The sequence below is a fragment of the Dasypus novemcinctus genome, chromosome 26 (genome assembly GCF_030445035.2).
Source record: "Dasypus novemcinctus isolate mDasNov1 chromosome 26, mDasNov1.1.hap2, whole genome shotgun sequence".
NCBI lineage: Eukaryota > Metazoa > Chordata > Mammalia > Cingulata > Dasypodidae > Dasypus > Dasypus novemcinctus.
The window spans coordinates 61,686,452-61,699,340 of NC_080698.1; the positions used below are offsets into that span (position 1 = coordinate 61,686,452).

General features: G+C 40.0%; 1 long non-coding RNA gene across 1 annotated transcript in view; it reads right to left on the reverse strand.

Annotated features, from left to right (window-relative positions):
- The window catches only part of LOC131276193 (uncharacterized), a 73,769-nt gene that overhangs the window by 39,095 nt on the left and 21,785 nt on the right, over window positions 1–12,889 (reverse strand). The gene's annotated exons all lie outside the window — the stretch shown is intronic.

Here is a 12,889-nt window from a genome sequence, read left to right on the forward strand (position 1 = left end):
GCCATGAAGAACATTTTCTCTGGGCTTAGCATGTACCTGTGTCCTTGAGAGGCGTGGCTAAAGCACATTCTTGAACTCACTATTATTTTGCACTTCCAACCCAAATCCAAAATGCCAATGTAGTTTGGAAACCTAAATTTAATTACATCTGAGAATGGTTTGATTCCAGTTGCCCCAGAAGAGCTTTCAAAGCCCAGCAGGCTTTCTGAGGACTTGTGTGAATGGGCCACTGACTTGTTTCACACACTGGCTCTCAGAGTCCTACTGAGCTGGTGCTCTGGAATTGAGTATGCCCAAATCAGAGCCTCTTGGCAGCAGGGCCACAGGTTTCCTCCTGCTCTTTGAATTCAGTGCTATGGTCAGCAATGCCCTGTTTTCTCAAGCAATATTCCTTTCTCTCCCTGTGCCTTTCCACAGGCTTCTCAAAGCACCCAAGGTACCCAGGCCTAAGAAGGCTTGATGGAGCCTAGAAGGCTGAATTCATTTAAATGGCCACACATTCTACACAAGGCTATTAACACACTTGCAAGATAAGGGAATGTGGACAAGTTACTTTACGTCTAATTTCCTGTTAATCCTCTCTAAATCGTTTTTTGGTTTTTTGGTTTTTTTTTTTTTTTTTTTTTTGGAACCTATGGAGATGTTGAGAGGACAGAATGTTTGCTTCACACCTAAAGCCATAACAGACACTTCAAAAACCACTTGATTTTGGGGGTTGGTGGTAGCTCTCTTCCACAAGATCTGATTCAACTCCAGATCCTGAGCGTTGCATCTGGCATTGGTTGAATTGGTAATAGGCCAATCCATTGAATGGAGAGGGTGGCATGATATGCTTGATCATTCCCCTATGTTCTCATAAGGAAGAACAATGTGAATGGAAGACAAGAATAAAGGAAATAAGCAGTACTGGGAGAGAGAAGAGAGGCAGGGAGGTTCTGAGGCAAGATGATGGAAAGGAAATCAACATCATGCTTAGCAAGACATAGAGAATATGCCTGCCTTCTTTGAGGACAAGGAGGAAATGGGCATTCCTCCCCAAAGTTATAGTATGTGAGGTCTGGTAAACGGACCCTGTTGACATTAGGCCAACCACACAGGGCACAGGAGATGCTATCGAGGCCCAAAGAAAGTTGGGTGTGATACAGACAGAATTGGGTGCCAAGCTCAGGTCACAGTATGACAAAGACAATAGGGGCTCTAATTCTCCCCTGAACCCTAACTTTCTCCTTTCCTTTTGCAAGGTCACCCTATCACGGTCACCGCAATGGTACACTCAGAGGCATTTTTCTCGGACTCAGAAGAGTCAGACGTAGAGAATGGCAATATGCATGTAATTTATTTCCTCTTCTTGCCTAATTTTAAAATCTTCCTGTTTCTTCTTTGTAAACATTCCTTTGTAGCTCTTCTCTTTTCCTCTCCTTTTACAATTGTCATCTCAAAGGTCCTGGTAGCCTCCAGGAAGGTGAGGTTATACAATTGACAATGTTTTTAAAATGTTTCTCCACCTTCTTCACCTACTGTATTTTAACATTGCATGGATTTCCAACCCTACTATGCACCATACATCAACTGGTGTGTCCCTGAATGGCCCAGGCAAGAAGTTGTGCTGAAGTCTGAAGCATTGGCCCACATCATGTGGGGTTGGCCCCTGGGAAGTTTTTTCTGGGATGGACTCTCCCTTCACTGCCGTGTTCCTCCACATATGGCTCTGGAAAAGCAAGTGTGTTCTCTACCCTGCAGCTGTCTACACTCTTTGAGGAGGAGGAGTCTGTTGACATCAACCTTCTTTTCCGAGAATGCACAGAAGGCATCAACGATGCAAAAAGAGAGGAAGAAGAGGAAGAAGACATGTTAGTGTGGAGTAGTGGGTAGGATGAAGAGGGAAGGGAAACAAGTTCACGTGCACTAACTTTCTTTGCCACTTCAGGAAATTCAGCGTTCATGAGGAGTTTGCTGGAGTGCCTGCAACTGTGTGTGAATATGGAGGCGGAGATAGGAATCTGATGGGGAACATGAGCACAGGCAAGTGAAGGGTGCCCTGAGAACCTCTCCCCATGAGTAGAAGTGCTTTCCACGTAAGCCCTAAAGCTGATCAGCTATGCCTTCCCTTAGCTCCTTAATTTGTAGGAGGGCTCTAGCCCTCTTCAGGACCAAAGTTTGCCCTCCCAATCCACTAAGGCCTGCCAAATCCTCCTGTCTTTCTTTCTGAGTGTGGTGGACACTGTGGAGTAACCTAGAGTGCCACCAGTTCTCATAGAGAAAGGGTGAATTAGCCTGTGTTAGTTTGCCAGGGCTGCTTTATCTGATAGCAGTGATTAACTGAGGTAAACACAGGAACTGACACTCAGTTTAGGAGATTAGACACGAAATCTAGGTGTCAGCATGATGATGCTTTCCCTGATGCTGCCAGCAACACATAACTCAACCTCTGCCTCCATCAACTGATCATCTGTCTTCATCTGTCTCCCGGGGCTCCTGCTCTGAATTTATCTAGTCTTCCTCTCTTTGGAAGGACTCCAAGCATATAGGATTAAGGTCACCCAGATGCAGGCTGGCCTCCCCTTCACTAGTAAGGTCTCTGACGACCCTATTCACAGATGATTTTCCATCCATAGGTGCGCAGGTGAGGATGAAAGCATGAGTTTATGGCTGCCCATTATTCAATCCAGAACCCAGAACAGTGGGGTCACTCTCAGGCAAACAGGGTAGCTATTGAGGCCCTGTTTTCTACCTCAGTGGGACCTGAGTCACTGCTGCCCAAGCCCTGGGGTTCTAAGCCTCTGTAGTTTCCTTCCACATCCCACTTCAGCTCACACTCATTTTCTCAAGCTGTACTTCTTTACAATTTATTCATGTATGTAGAATTCAAACAAACACAAAGCACAAAGGAAATCTCCCTGCAGGGCTTGCTAGGAATGAGAAAATCAGAGAGGATTGCATGTTACTTAAGTCTCCTTATTTATTTTATAGCATTTAAGTAATAACTCTTATTAGATTATGATGAGTGTTTTGTAATACATGTTGGAATATCTTAATGTAAGAAAACATATGATTTTGGCATCACAGTCACTTTATATTAAAATGGGTTGCACAGTAAGCTCAGTGTTTGATTTAGAATGAAACTGTTAAATAGGGAAAGCGCTCCAAGAATCTGTCCCTTTTTGATCTGAGGCTTTCACCACTGGCTGCTGTTGAGGACCAGGGTGGAGGGAGCAAGGTTATCACTTCCATGCCTCTCCCTTCAGAATTCCTGCCCCTCGCCTGCCCCAGGGAGATGGGACTCTGCCTTTTCTTTCTAGAGGACTCGAGCCCACCTTTTCCTCTGCATCAGTTTTGTTCTTCAGAGGACATTCACTTGAAAGGTGCCCAATCTAGCAATCAGGTCACAGCCCTTTGCCTGGAAATTTAGAGACACTCTTAGTCGTAGACAGCACCTTCTGCAGACAGCAGCAGTAGGAATTCAGTCCCTCTGGATCTGGCTCCTGGGATATCATGGACTGAAGATCACCTCTCCGGGGTTGGTCTGAGGTAACTTTTGAGTCCTGCAAACCACCTCAGGGAAACCTAAGCTCCTACCACCTCTGTACCTCCCCAGTGATTCCAGATCCCGTATTTGTGTTGCAGATCCTACAACTGACTGCTACAAGGATGCTGAGCTGGAGGCCTCAGCCTGAAGCTGAGTAGAACTGGAGATCTTATGGCGCTTGGAGACACTTATGTGCTCACCCTTCTACTTCATTGTGAATGAACAACTAAGTGGCACTTTAGTTTTTAATCCAAAGACTTAGATGAAGTCTTAGAAATAGGTTTTACTTTTAATTTTGTCATATTAAACAGTTTTTGTACCTTTGCTACTTACATTTCTTATTCTTTACGTAATAAGTAAAGAAATATACTGATAAGTACCCTAAACAATATTAGAGCTATATGAATTATAATATCTGGTCTCTGTATTGGCTCCCACCAAGGTGATACACTCACTCATGGAATCTTAATCATTGAGTGTTAGTTGAAAAAATAACTGGAAACTGACAGCTTATCATAAGTCCTCCTGTCAATGGGTTTTTGAAATTTCATTTACTGAACTATGTTCAGTCACCTGGAATGGGTCATGCCAAAAATACTCATCTTGGTCTAGCAGGATAACTTGAATTTCAGGGCCTTTTTCACTTACATTTCAGTGTTGCTGTGTATAAAACCATGATTCACATTTCATTCCACAAATGTTACCCCATTTGCATCTGGCACAAAATCTTGTTCTCCAAAACACTGATGAGATTCTAATTCCTTCACATAATATGAGTGTAAATGTTTTCACATTTTTGTTAACCTGATTAATTTTCCGAGAATATCCCTTGCTTTTAGTCCTTCCGAGTCAGTCAGTGCACAGCATGCACTTCTGACACGCAGCTTCAATGAATTTCCTTCCAGAGAAAAAAACAAATTGTAATTTTTAGCATTTCTTTCAAGTCTTTGCTTTGGATTTCTGGCTCAGACACTGCAGTGTTCAGATATTAGACCAACTATGCCATTCTTCATTCTTTTCCTTTTTTCCCCCAAATCTTTTACATTCTCCACAAAATTTCTTTTCAACACTATCTGCTTTTCCTTTTGCTTTCTACTTAACCATTTCTGGTCATTCTATTTATTATGCATTACATTTCAATTTTGAACTGATATTTTTCTTATTTTCTGATGTCATCCCAATTGTTTTTTGATTTTCTATTTTTAATTTATGACATCATGTATTGTCTCATTTTCTAAATGCCTTTTATCTACTTCTGTGAAAGCGTTTTTCAGGACATAATATACATAATGAAGACGGTCTTTCATGCATTTGTTGTGGTTACTCTGTATTCCGTTTCTCCCTAAATTACTTTGTTACATAAAAATAATGTGATTTTTTTTCTTCGTATTCATGTAATTAGAAAAAAATTATAGAAGTGCAATTCAAATTAGCTTTCCCAGGAACAGAGATAAGTGCGTCTTCCTAGATTTTTTATGAAATTTTTTAAAGTACAAAATCTTTCTTCCTGGTATTTCCAGATGCTTCAATTCTACCTCTCTTAAACATGGGACTTTACTCTCATCACCTCTATTGCACCTATCATTTTCTTTCTTCATCTGACTAGTGAATATTCCTTTTCATATATACTCTTTACTTGAAGTGAAACATCTATTACCACATTGCCAAAATCTAGTCGTTTTCTATAAATGTCCATATAGGTTGAAAATTATTTATCTGTAAGGGATTTTATATTAGATATCTTCTGTTGTATTTCCTTTCTGAATTATATTTGCCTATGTATCTGTGTTTTATTTCTATAATCATTTAGATTTTAGTTGCTTATATTTATTTTACATGGAAATTTCTTTGTTTTTATACTTTGTATTTGAGTCACTTGAATTCAGAATTATTAATTTCCTCCCCAGTTTTAAATCAATATTCATACATATTTGGTGTTGGCAATGGCAGTTCATAGTCAGTGAATTTTTTAAAAAATGCTGTTGCTTTAGCGTCACAATGACATAGGTTCACTGTCATTCATATCAGGCCTGCAATATTACCACCATATGGCCATATACTTATCATCAGACACATACATCAGCATCCCCCAATGTAATAGTTCTATTTCCCATGGTCTCCAAGGATGTCCTTAATACTTGTCTCTCCTCCATTAAAAGTAATGTTTTATAAATAACATCTAGAAAGGAAAAATTCACTTAATATGGTTTACTGAATTTTAAAATTTAAGAATACATAAAAGACATTTCAGACATATTCTACCATGATCTTATTATGAAAGTGGGACACTTGTACATTATTAAGAATTACGTTCTTCAAAACCATAAAAATGTAGGTCTCCTACAATTAACTCACATTCCAGGATTTCTGAAGTGCACTCACAGCCTTCCTATAAACTAGGGACTTTCTGCTGCTCACTGAGTGGAGGGTCATTTGTGGAAGTCATTCCATTCTCTTCACAGCCGCGTCTATATAATCCACTGCGAACATTATATTCAACTGTGAAATACTGAACGTTTTGCCATGACAAGATAAATTTGCTCACTTTCATCACTGCTATGCAGCAGTGTACTGGAAGTTCTAGCCAGAGGAATTGGGCAAGAAAAACGGAACTGAAGAAGGAAGCTATCCTGATACACGGATGACATAATCTTTAAGTAGATATTCCCAAAGAACCCACAAAAATACTACTGGAACAAATACAGACATTAAGCAAACTTGCATTGTATGAGATATACACACAAAAGTCAGTTCTGCTGCTTATACAGTACGGTAAAAAAAAGTCTGAGACAGAATTTTTTTAAAAATCCATTCCATTACCCTCTAACGAATAAAATATCTAGGAATGAATTTATTGAAAGCGTAAAGCACTTGAACAGGAGCAGTCATACCTGAATGAAACTGAAGAAGACTTAAACAAATGGCAAGACATCCATTGTTCATGGATGGTAAGACTAAATATCGTTCTAATACCAATACTACCCACAGGGAACTACAGGTTTGGTATTATAGTTATAAACATCCCAACCGACTTTTTTTTTTTTTTTTTTTTTACAGAAATGGAAAAACAGATGCTCCAATTTACATGACATCAGCAAGTGGCTAGACTATGCAAAACAAACAACTTTATGGTGAGATTGTGATTGATTAATTTATAGAACAGGAGGAGGGCTTTGTTATGATCTGGCTGCTTTAGATATGTAGGAGCTTCTGGGATACTCTGAGGAATATTGGGGTTCACAGAAAAAGGGGTTCTAATTCTCCCTCTTAATGGACTGCCATCATTTTCCTGAAATTCTATGGGAACTCAGAGGCAAAGATGTAGAATATCTCTGAGAACACTACTGTGTCTTTCCTTTGGGGAATTTTCATTTAGGCTGGGTGCAGTCTTGGGTTCTCAGAAGGAAAGAGTGCTCTCTGGAAGAATAAATAATTCACCATGTCCCCTCCTCTATATACCCTAAATCATAGGATCTACATTGAGTTAAGCATGAACAAGGGTATGACGATTTACTCAACATAGTGACCAGTAAAATTCACATGAAAAAGAGAAAGTCTCATTGACACATCTTACAGAATGGACACAATTTAGTTGAAGAAGGATTGCGGAAGGTGTATATACCAGGCTGCTCAAAGAGTGGTTCAGGTCTTCAGTCAGGGAGACAAATGTTGACAACCTCTAGAGAAGTTCTCATATCGGTGATTGTACTTTTCAGCCCCAGAATTTCTATTTCAGTTGATTTTACACTTTTACCTCTTTACTGATATTCTCTGTTTACTGAGACATCATCCTCATATTCTCCTTTCATCATTGAGCATATTAAAAATCTGTCATTTATAACTTTGTTTTATAACTGAAGGATATTTTCAACTGAAGGATATTTTCTATTAATTGTCTTTTCTCTTGTGTGTGGGACATTTGCTCTTGGTACACTCCATGCCCATAAAACTGGATCTTTTGAATATTTTAAGGTGGCCAGTCTGGAAATTAGATTTTCCTGAATCCAGGGTTTGTTGTGACTGCTTGTTGTTTTTCTTTGTTTGGTCACTTCTTGGCACTAATTGTGTGAAGTCAGTACAATTTGTCATGGATAGTCACTAAAATCTCTTGTCCCGGTAGCTTACTGGCCAGATTGTGAATGGACAGAAATTTCCACATATGCCTAAAACCAACAATAAATTTAAAAGTCCTTGCAGATATGTTGTATGTTTACACTGCAACATGGCTTCAACACTCAGTTTATGACTTCACAACTCCACATGTCCTGTTTGTACAAATCTTAATAGTAAACCAGAAATGAGTGCTTAGGTTGTTCTCAGGTCCTTTTTATACATGCACCCAATCCTTCTTATACATAGTTTGTACATAACCAGGAATATATTGCAGCTTTTCAAAGATCTTATTAGCCAAAGCACCTCATTCCTCAGCCTTCCTCCAAAATATTTGTCTCAGTGTTTTTGCTGCACCAATGTATTCCTGTGAGCCATGTGGCATCAACCAGTCTATTTGTCTTAAATGTTTTGGGTGAATACCTCCCGGGTAACTGCCTGAGCACTGAGAGTTCCCTTAGGTGAAATATACGCAGGTCCTTGCAGAAGGACCTCCATGGATTTGCCATCCAAGTAAAACAGTCAACCAGAAGCCTCTGTGAATAAGGTCCTTTCTGCTCCCTCTGGTATAGATTATTGTAACAGAAATGCAGGCTGTTGTCTTCAAAGCCATACCAAGGCGGTGAGCAGAATGGGACCAGGGTAAAGGAAAATAACCCAAATCTCTGACAAGTTTCACCTGTTTCATTTTTTTTTTTTTCCTTTCCCTTACCTGATTCAAAGTTCCCCTTCTTGCTGCATGATTTTGGTTAGATTCCACAGTTCATAACAATTTTATTCTGCTATTTTTGTCATTTTCTTTTTTTGCTTTTGTGGATGGCCTGACTCCAGGACTCCCCAAATACACTATTTTTGCTGTTGACATTCTGCTCCTTTATAACTAACCAGCCCTTAAAATTTGTACATAGTGTGAAATACTTTCCCAATAATCCATGAAATCTGAAATTCCAGAACATATTTCATTATTTCACTCTGCTTGGGGTTATTCTTTAAGCAGAAGCTTTATAACATCCTAATGACTGTTTATCATCTTCCCTCTTCCTTTTCTCCCACAGTTATTCTCAAATTGCCTTTGCTTGCCACACATCTTGAACTAGTATGGGGATAGCAGGAATGGTGAGAGTGCCTCCATGGGTATTTTTTGTTTTTCCATTTTTAAAAAAATTATACACACACACACACACTCTTAAAGAAGCTTTAGAATACAAAAGTGGTACATCCAAGGGATTCTCATATGCCCCACTCCCTATCCCTCTGACACTTTCACACATTATCAACATCCTTCATTACTGTGTTACATTTGTTAAAATTGACAAACCCATGTTGAAGCACAGCTATTAACCATGGACTACATTTTACAATATAGTCTACATTCTGTCCTGCACAATTTTGTAGATTAAGACAGAATATCCAATGACCTGTATCTGTCATTGCAATGTCAGGCAAGACAACTCCAATGTCCTGAAAATGCCCTCGCATTACTCCTATTCATTCCTCTCCCATCCCTCAGAACCTCTTGTGGTCACTGCCTTTATATCAATGATAAGGGTTCTTCCAGTACTAGAGTAACAGTAAGTCTTTTATATCTACGTCAATAATGTCTACTTTAGTCCATTGTCCACACCCCAATCTTGAGGATTTTGGGATGGTGATGCCCCCAAAATATACAAATTTTAAAAATAAAAACACACAATTTAAAAATTGATGGGGCTGAGGGGTGGGGAGTGGGGTATATGGGAACCTCTTATGTTTTTTAAGGTAATATTTTATGTGATCTATTAACTTTAAAAAAGATAATTAAAAAAATAAAAATAAAAATTGAAAAACTAATAATAATGTCTACATTAGTCCATTGCTCATGCCCCAGTATTGAGGACTTGGGAATGGTGATGCCCACTCTACTTCTAACTGAGAGGTAGCTTAGATCCCATGGGGCAGATGGATGGAACTATCTTGCTTGCAATTGCAGGCACTCTCTGTTACTTGTAATGAGTGTTCTCAATCATCATCTCCCTGTTAGTTGTCCTGGGCTCATCCAAAGAACTGGAGTGTAGGCGTAGGAACTCTGCTGAAATTCAGGGCTCAAATGGCCCATGGATGGACCAATGATTTAAGTCTCTGGGACATATATTTAACAAGTATAGTGCTAATTAGAGGATCAAATAAAAGGGGCAGGATAGCCATGTGTAGACAACCCAATGAATGAGTATAACTATGTTACATTGTGGAGCATATATACCAAAATAAGGCAGGGAATGGAATTCCTGGGCTGTCTGCCCTCCTTATAGTGTCTAGATGTCTCCAGAGCCCTCAGAAGCCCCACTATTTGAGGCACTGTTTACTGCGGCAGTCAAAGAGATCCTGGTAATAGTTGCAAAAACATAACCACAGGAATGGCCTCCCAACTCACTTTGAAATTTCTAAGTATAAAAACTCATTTGTATTTAATATTTCCCCCTTTTGGTCAAGCTGTTTTTCTAGATGCATTGCTAGTTGGTGCTTGGTAACAATCCCCTGGTGCCAGGGAGGCTCATCCCTGTGAGTCATGTCCCATGGAGAGGGGATGGTAGTGTATTTATATCCTGAGTTTGGCTTAGGGAGAAGACACATTTAAACAAGAAGGAGGCTTTCAGGAGGTAACACTTAGGCAATATATAATACTAGGATAAGTTTCAATTTCACAAGGAAAGGCTCATAAGTACAGTCACCAATATCAAGGGTCTGCCTTAATATTCTGCCTTTCTTTAATAGGCACTGCAGCACTCTGGGATTCTTGCTGTTCTATTAGAGAATGTAGCAGAACTCCCCAGAATGGGAGTTCAATATCCTTTTCATTATTGTGTGATTTGTGAATGGAACTGGCCCTTCCGTAGACAATATATTGCATGAGTCCTTGGTCTGTTTCCTTCTATTCTGGATGGCACTCACTGTCTGTTCTCTGCTGCTGTCCTCTCTGCTAATAATGGGTGAAGCCCTTCTCTTTTGTGAGACTGTGATGGTTTAAAACGTATCACATGGTGTGGTCTTTGGTTGCAATCTGGCTGACCTAAATATATAGTTATTGGTGGGATTCCTTGAGGGAAATATGTGTTCACTGAGTATGGGCATGTAATTCTCCCACTTCACAGAAGGACAAAATCCCCCCATATGTCTTGTTGGGACTCTCAGGGAAGGACAAAATCTATCTCTAGGAAAAGGACTGGCTGTCTCCCTTGGGGTTTAGGGATCAGGCTGCAAGCAGGCTGGAGTTATCAACAGGATGTGGAAGACTGTGAAAGAACAAATCATCCACAGAGTCTCTTTATTCAGTGTACAATAAATCATAGGATCTGTAGTGAGTTCCTGAACTGAAAAAGGGTGTGGAAAGGCATTTAATATCCTTGTGATCAGTAAAATTGATATGGACTGCCAGATTTCAGAGCAATAGCTTCCTGAGTCGACTCGATTTGGTGAGAAAGGGCCCAAGCAGGGAAGATACATACTCAGTGCTTGTGTACTCACTACCCACTCTCAGTCTAGACTCCTCAGGAAGGTGTGCAGATGGTAGTCAGGGCGATAATTGGGGCCTGCAGACTTTATACATAATACCAACAATCCCCAATGCAGCAGGTGACTTTTGCAGTGGATGATCATCAACTGGTCATCTAAGGTTGGTCAATGGAAGGTGAATCTAATCCTTTGATGATCTGTTACATGGTAGTTGGTCTGGAATGCCTGCAGTTTAGAGACAGCTTGTGAGCCATGCAGACCACTAGTCATTCAAGATAGTCACTTGACTCCCAGAAGGTCTCACAGCAGGAAAGAGAAGCACTGACGATGCAGGGAAGGAAGGCCACAAGTTTGGAGTTTATCTACACCATCAGTGGACTTCATGTAAGGGAAATAACACTGTCATTTAGGTCAAGGTTTGTAATGTAGTATCAGGAGGTTGGGTCAGGATTTGGGCCCTCTTGTGGCTCAGGAATATCCTCAGGGGCTTTGATTCTCACTCCCAGTTACTTTGTGGCAGGAATGTTTTTTAAAGGGAGGGTCCTAATATGCCACGGCTCATCTGGCAAACCAACAAGTCAAAAAATATGCAGAAAAGCAATTAGGAAATATTTTGAGATGAATGGCAACAAATGCACTACAACCAAACTTTTGGGATGTAGCAAAGGCAGTACTGAGAAGGAAATTTATACCCCTAAATGATTATATTACAAAAGAAGAAAGAGGAAAAATAAAAGACCTAAGTGCACACCAGGAGGAACTAGCAGAAGAACAGCAGACTAAATCCAAAACTAGCAGGAAGAAATTACAAACATTAGATAATAAATAATGAGATAGAGAATAAAATGCAAAAACAATAGAGAAGTATTGAGAAAACCAGATGTTGGTTCTTTGGAAAGATCAATAAAGTTGACAAACCTTTAGCTAGACAGACAAAGGAAGAAAGGGAGAGGATGCAAATAAATAACTTCAGAAATGAGCAGGGAACATTACCACTGATCCCACAGGAGTAAAAAAGATCTTGTTCTTCTTTGTCAAAGATAGCCAATGCAGTATACCAAAAATGCATCAGCTTTTTCTAAAGAGAATTTCTTAGGGTAAAAGCTTACACTTCTGAGGCTGCAAAAATGTCCAGACTGAGGCATCATCAGATATGCTTTCTCATCAAAGTTGGCTGCTAGCAGACCCTGTAGCCCTGCCACATAGCAAGGCAAACCGGTGGCCTGTGTGTGCCCTCTCCTCCAGGCTGCATTCCCCTTGAGCTAGCTGTGGGCAATGAAGCATATGGCAGGGCTGGTCTCTTCATCTTGGAGCTACATTCTGTGCTTAGCCTGTTGGGTATCACATTTCTTCAGCTAGGGCAGCTAAAGATCCTCAGGTCTCTCTCACATGGCAGCTTAAAAATGACACCTGCCTTTGTGTTTTGATTCACTTCTCACTATATAGTATAAAAGACACCAGCAAGAGGGTGGAGGCCCAATCCGTGTTACCCTTCACTGATACAGTCCAATCAAAGGATCACACACTCACAGGCATGTATTAGTTTAAGTACTTGATCTTCTGGGATTCACAAACAACTTTAAACTGGCACAGATCTTAAGAGCACACTATCAACAACTGTATGCCAACAAGGTAGACTCCTAGATGAACTAGAAAGATTCCTAGAAACTCTCAAGCAACCTTTGTGACTGTAGAAAAGATAGAAAATCTCAACAGAGCAGTTAAATGTAAAGGGATGAAATCAACACCAAAAACCTCCAAACA